We start from the raw sequence: 7,645 nt of genomic DNA on the forward strand, positions 1-7,645 counted from the left end.
ATCGGAGAAGCATCTTAATATTCGCGAAGACAGAACCCGGTATAGGACTGAAAGGATTTGGGTACCAAAATTTGGAGATATGAGAGAAATGGTACTTAGAGAAGCTCATAAAACCAGATACTCAATACATCCTGGAACGGGGAAGATGTACAAGGATCTCAAGAAACATTTTTGGTGGCCGGGTATGAAAGCCGATGTTGCTAAATACGTAGGAGAATGTTTGACGTGTTCTAAGGTCAAAGCTGAGCATTAGAAACCATCAGGTCTACTTCAACAACCCGAAATCCCGGAATGGAAATGGGAAAACATTACCATGGATTTCATCACTAAATTGCCAAGGACTGCAAGTGCTTTTGATACTATTTGGGTAATAGTTGATCGTCTCACCAAATCAGCACACTTCCTGCCAATAAGAGAAGATGACAAGATGGAGAAGTTAGCACGACTGTATTTGAAGGAAGTCGTCTCCAGACATGGAATACCAATCTCTATTATCTCTGATAGGGATGGCAGATTTATTTCAAGATTCTGGCAGACATTGCAGCAAGCATTGGGAACTCGTCTAGACATGAGTACTGCCTATCACCCACAAACTGATGGGCAGAGCGAAAGGATGATATAAACGCTTAAAGACATGCTACGAGCATGTGTTATTGATTTCGAAAACAGTTGGGATCGACATCTACCGTTAGCAGAATTTTCCTACAACAACAGCTACCATTCAAGCATTGAGATGGCGCCGTTTGAAGCACTTTATGGTAGAAAGTGCAGGTCTCCGATTTGTTGGAGTGAAGTGGGGGATAGACAGATTACGGGTCCGGAGATTATACAAGAAACTACCGAGAAGATCATCCAAATTCAACAACGGTTGAAAACCGCCCAAAGTCGACAAAAGAGCTACGCTGACATTAAAAGAAAAGATATAGAATTTGAAATTGGAGAGATGGTCATGCTTAAAGTTGCACCTTGGAAAGGCGTTGTTCGATTTGGTAAGCGAGGGAAATTAAATCCAAGGTATATTGGACCATTCAAGATTATTGATCGTGTCGGACCAGTAGCTTACCGACTTGAGTTACCTCAACAACTCGCGGCTGTACATAACAATTTCCACGTCTCGAATTTAAAGAAATGTTTTGCTAAAGAAGATCTCACTATTCCGTTAGATGAAATCCAAATCAACGAAAAACTTCAATTCATCGAAGAACCCGTCGAAATAATGGATCGTGAGGTTAAAAGACTTAAGCAAAACAAGATACCAATTGTTAAGGTTCGATGGAATGCTCGTAGAGGACCCGAGTTCACCTGGGAGCGTGAAGATCAGATGAAGAAGAAATACCCGCATCTATTTCCAGAAGATTCGTCAACACCTTCAACAGCTTAAAATTTCGGGACGAAATTTATTTAACGGGTAGGTACTCTAGTGACCCGAACTTTTCCATGTTTATATATATTAATTGAGATTGATATTTACATGATTAAATATTTCCAACATGTTAAGCAATCAAACTTGTTAAGACTTGATTAATTGAAATATGTTTCATATAGACAATTGACCACCCAAGTTGACCGGTGATTCACGAACGTTAAAACTTGTAAAAACTATATGATGACATATATATGGATATATATATATAGTTAACATGATACTATGATAAGTAAACATATCATTAAGTATACTAACAATGAACTACATATGTAAAAACAAGACTACTAACTTAATGATTTTTAAACGAGACATATATGTAACGATTATCGTTGTAAAGACATTTAATGTATATATATCATATTAAGAGATATTCATACATGATAATATCATGATAATATAATAATTTAAAATCTCATTTGATATTATAAACATTGGGTTAACAACATTTAACAAGATCGTTAACCTAAAGGTTTCAAAACAACACTTACATGTAACGACTAACGATGACTTAACGACTCAGTTAAAATGTATATACATGTAGTGTTTTAATATGTATTTATACACTTTTTAAAGACTTCAATACACTTATCAAAATACTTCTACTTAACAAAAATGCTTACAATTACATCCTCGTTCAGTTTCATCAACAATTCTACTCGTATGCACCCGTATTCGTACTCGTACAATACACAGCTTTTAGATGTATGTACTATTGGTATATACACTCCAATGATCAGCTCTTAGCAGCCCATGTGAGTCACCTAACACATGTGGGAACCATCATTTAGCAACTAGAATGAAATATCTCATAAAATTACAAAAATATGAGTAATCATTCATGACTTATTTACATGAAAACAAAATACATATCCTTTATATCTAATCCATATACCAATGACCAAAAACACCTACAAACACTTTCATTCTTCAATTTTCTTCATCTAATTGATCTCTCTCAAGTTCTATCTTCAAGTTCTAAGTGTTCTTCATAAATTCTACAAGTTCTAGTTACATAAAATCAAGAATACTTTCAAGTTTGCTAGCTCACTTTCAATCTTGTAAGGTGATCATCCAACCTCAAGAAATCTTTATTTCTTACAGTAGGTTATCATTCTAATACAAGGTAATAATCATATTCAAACTTTGGTTCAATTTCTATAACTATAACAATCTTATTTCAAGTGATGATCTTACTTGAACTTGTTTTCGTGTCATGATTTTGCTTCAAGAACTTCGAGCCATCCAAGGATCCGTTGAAGCTAGATCCATTTTTCTATTTTCCAGTAGGTTTATCCAAGGAACTTAAGGTAGTAATGATGTTCATAACATCATTCGATTCATACATATAAAGCTATCTTATTCGAAGGTTTAAACTTGTAATCACTATAACATAGTTTAGTTAATTTTAAACTTGTTCGCAAACAAAAGTTAATCCTTCTAACTTGACTTTTAAAATCAACTAAACACATGTTCTATATCTATATGATATGCTAACTTAATGATTTAAAATCTGGAAACACGAAAAACACCGTAAAACCGGATTTACGTCGTCGTAGTAACACCGCGGGCTGTTTTGGGTTAGTTAATTAAAAACTATGATAAACTTTGATTTAAAAGTTGTTATTCTGAGAAAATGATTTTTATTATGAACATGAAACTATATCCAAAAATTATTGTTAAACTCAAAGTGGAAGTATGTTTTCTAAAATGGTCATCTAGACGTCGTTCTTTCGACTGAAACGACTACCTTTACAAAAACGACTTGTAACTTATTTTTCTGACTATAAACCTATACTTTTTCTGTTTATATTCATAAAATAGAGTTCAATATGAAACCATAGCAATTTGATTCACTCAAAACGGATTTAAAATGAAGAAGTTATGGGTAAAACAAGATTGGATAATTTTTCTCATTTTAGCTACGTGAAAATTGGTAAAAAATCTATTCCAACCATAACTTAATCAACTTGTATTGTATATTATGTAATCTTGAGATACCATAGACACGTATACAATGTTTTGACCTATCATGTCGACACATCTATATATATTTCGGAACAACTATAGACACTCTATATGTGAAAGTTGGAGTTAGCTATACAGGGTTGAGGTTGATTCCAAAATATATATAGTTTGAGTTGTGATCAATACTGAGATACGTATACACTGGGTCGTGGATTGATTCAAGATAATATTTATCGATTTATTTCTGTACATCTAACTGTGGACAACTAGTTGTAGGTTACTAACGAGGACAGCTGACTTAATAAACTTAAAACATCAAAATATATCAAAAGTGCTGTAAATATATTTTGAACATACTTTGATATATATGTATATATTGTTATAGGTTCGTGAATCAATCAGTGGCCAAGTCTTACTTCCCGACGAAGTAAAAATCTGTGAAAGTGAGTTATAGTCCCACTTTTAAAATCTAATATTTTTGGGATGAGAATCAATGCAGGTTTTATAAATGATTTACAAAGTAGACACAAGTACGTGAAACTACATTCTATGGTTGAATTATCGAAATCGAATATGCCCCTTTTTATTAAGTCTGGTAATCTAAGAATTAGGGAACAGACACCCTAATTGACGCGAATCCTAAAGATAGATCTATTGGGCCTAACAAACCCCATCCAAAGTACCGAATGCTTTAGTACTTCGAAATTTATATCATATCTGAAGGGTGTCCCGGAATGATGGGGATATTCTTATATATGCATCTTGTTAATGTCGGTTACCAGGTGTTCACCATATGAATGATTTCTATCTCTATGTATGGGATGTGTATTGAAATATGAAATCTTGTGGTCTATTATTATGATTTGATATATATAGGTTAAACCTATAACTCACCAACATTTTTGTTGACGTTTTGAGCATGTTTATTCTCAGGTGATTATTAAGAGCTTCCGCTGTCGCATACTTAAATAAGGACGAGATTTGGAGTCCATGCTTGTATGATATTGTGTAAAAACTGCATTCAAGAAACTTATTTTGTTGTAACATATTTGTATTGTAAACCATTATGTAATGGTCGTGTGTAAACAGGATATTTTAGATTATCATTATTTGATAATCTACGTAAAGCTTTTTAAACCTTTATTGATGAAATAAAGGTTATGGTTTGTTTTAAAATGAATGCAGTCTTTGAAAAACGTCTCATATAGAGGTCAAAACCTCGCAACGAAATCAATTAATATGGAACATTTTTAATCAATAAGAACGGGACATTTCAATCAAGGCTGACCAGCAAGCCATACGGCCTGCCATATGGCCTGCCAGTATGGAAACGGCCTGCCATATACGTGCCACCATACGGCCTGCCTTGCATACGGCCTGCCAAAAACGGGCTACCATACGCCCTGCCAGGCGTATGCTGGCAAATTCCAAGTCTATTTAAAGGGTCTTTGTCATTCATTCCAACACACACTTCAATTCACTTCTTTCTCTCTCTTGTACAATATTAGTCATACTCTCAAGGCGTTCTCACCTCCGAGCGGGAAATTAAGTACCCGGAGGCAAACGCTGAAGATTGTATTAGGAGCGGTCTGGAGTCTTGAAGTTGTCACTTTTGTATTCGAAACTCATTTAATCTACTGGTACTTCTATCCTTTATCTTATATAATGTTTTATGATATTATTTCCATGATTAGAGAGTAGTTATCTTTAGTGTATGCTATGATGTAAGCAGTTATAATGCCGAAATAATATTATGGTCTGTGTATGTTGTAGAAATGCTTTCGGATTATGCTTTAAACTCAATCGCTTTTCCAACTAATAGAACGTAGTTATAGGCTCTGTTATTGGGAAGTCGCGAACCCCGATTCAGAGTACACTATATGTGTCACCCCTTGGTAAGAGAAGTCTATCGGATACAACGTAAGATCGACCGAGGCACACCTGTTGTAGTAAGTCTATCGAGCTTTGGATTCCGACTGAGGACTCTTTCATAGTGAAACATCTGACTAGGCCCCTAGTACATTGTCGGTCCCAAACCATGTTGGTGTAGTTACCAAGCATATAAACTTCGTACGTGCACGCTGAAGCACAGCGGTTGTTGTAAGCTGTACCTCTGCTAAGTAAGGCCATGGAACACGGTTAGTGTTGACCAGTACACTGCACCATAACGCGGTCTCAAGCATTGCACCCCGCTTGTAGGATTCTTAGTTAATTAAGAAACTGTTTGTTTAGACACAGAAAGGATTGGACCGTTAGGATAACCGAACGTGTTCATGGAAGTCAGACTTGACTTGGCCATGGTGTTCTTTATGGTTGAACTCTTTTTAAGGGCCTAACTATCTTTTACCAATCATTAACGAAAGCATTGAGGCACATCACGTCTCTCGGATATGGTAAACCATGTATTCTATTATGCTTAAGAAAGTTTAGACTATTTTGGAATGTTAATAAGTCACCCAACCGAGTCGCTCAATTGGATGAGCCGTCTGAATGTGTATGTCTGTAGTCAGACTGCACAGGCGTCGGGGGTAAGGGACGTTGCGGTCTATTCAGAATCTTTAAGCCTAACGCAGTACCCAGTGACATGTCCTATGATAGGGGCGTTTAGGACCAGTGTAATGAATACAAGGCATCTGCCTATTCATGAGCCAGCATTCCATTATCTCGGCAGAATAACTGATGAAGTCATAGTATGCACTTACTTTAACCTTATCTGAATTACAAATTTTATCGCATTTACTTTATCTGTCTTATCAATTAGAAAATCCCAAAATAAATATTCACTACTCCCTAACTATCTTAGGCTACAATATAGGTTCGATGTTATTGATATCTCAAAAATACGACTCTAGGTCATACTTCCCTTACTTATAAGGAGTAGTAAGATTTAGTCCCCGCTAAATATAAATTTAAAACAGTACTCTCTCCCACGGGTGGCTGATCCTGGCGAGCCGTGGCCTAACGACACCGCGCAAATAAAAATCTTCCGTTTCGGCCATATCATACCTTGTTGGACTTTAGCCCAACCTACACTAGCTAGTGGACTATTTAATTAGCCCAATTATTATTATTTAGTGACCCATATTAATGTAAGACAAATGCCCATTTATTAGAGGGAACATACTAGCATTTTTGTTAACCATTATCATTAATGTTGCATGGGATCCTAACATAAGCACCAACTTTATACAACCATTAACCAAAAAGCAAAAAGGTATCCCCCTTGTCCCCCACCAAAACCCACGGCCTCCATCCCCTCCCCATACCCTCACCTCCTATAAATACCAAGCTTATCCCATTCATTTCACACTTGATTTCATTTACAATTTACACACACTTACTCTCTAATTCTCTCTAGTCTTTCTCAGTCTAAAAAGTGTAAGTTTTAAACTTTCTTCTTCTTCTTCTTCCCTTCTCATTCATGACATCATCATCATCATTGGATCTAGCTCTTTAGCTTTTAGATCTTGTTATATCTTGTAGATTCAAACATGGATTTGAATCCTTCAAGAACATGGAAGATTCAAGCTTTCTAGCTTTGAATCTTCACTTATTTTGTAGATCTAAACCTTTTTAGCTTTTAATCACTTTATTTTGTTGTAAAGATTCAAACTTGTGTTTGTAATTTTCACGTAACTTGAAGATCTAGCTTCATGCTTCAAGGATCTTCAAGAACAACCAAGATTCAAGCTTTCTAGCTTTGAATCTTCATTTCTTTTGTTGGATCTAGGTTTTCTAACTTATGATCTCATTATTTTTTTATAAAGATCAAAACTTGTGTTTATGATCTTCATGTAACTTGAAGATCCAAGCTTTATGCTTCAAGATCTTCAAGAACACCAAAGATTCAAGCTTTCTAGCTTTGTAATCTTATAACTTGTGTGAAAAGAATCCAAGCTCTCTAGCTTAGGGTTTCATTACTTTGTTTGATCAAATTTGTGTTCATACTTATTTGATTGATGGAAAGTTTGTAGCTTTAGTTGTAAATAGAACTTGTATTGGTGTTAAGACTAAGAATATGATGTAACCTTGGTTCATCATCCTTCTAAAACTCTTAAGTGAGTTGTATTCTTACTTGGTCTTAACATATTGTGTGTTGATGGTTGAATCTTGGTCAAAGTGATGCTAACACATCAATGAGTTGTACACTTGAAGCTTACACGCATCAAGGATGAGAACCGTGATGAGTATCAAGCACCAAGAAACCCATCGGAACACTTGTTTGCTGTTTTTCGGGGTCTGATCAGACTCTTG

The sequence above is a fragment of the Rutidosis leptorrhynchoides genome, chromosome 1 (assembly GCF_046630445.1).
Source record: "Rutidosis leptorrhynchoides isolate AG116_Rl617_1_P2 chromosome 1, CSIRO_AGI_Rlap_v1, whole genome shotgun sequence".
Taxonomy (NCBI): Eukaryota; Viridiplantae; Streptophyta; class Magnoliopsida; order Asterales; family Asteraceae; genus Rutidosis; species Rutidosis leptorrhynchoides.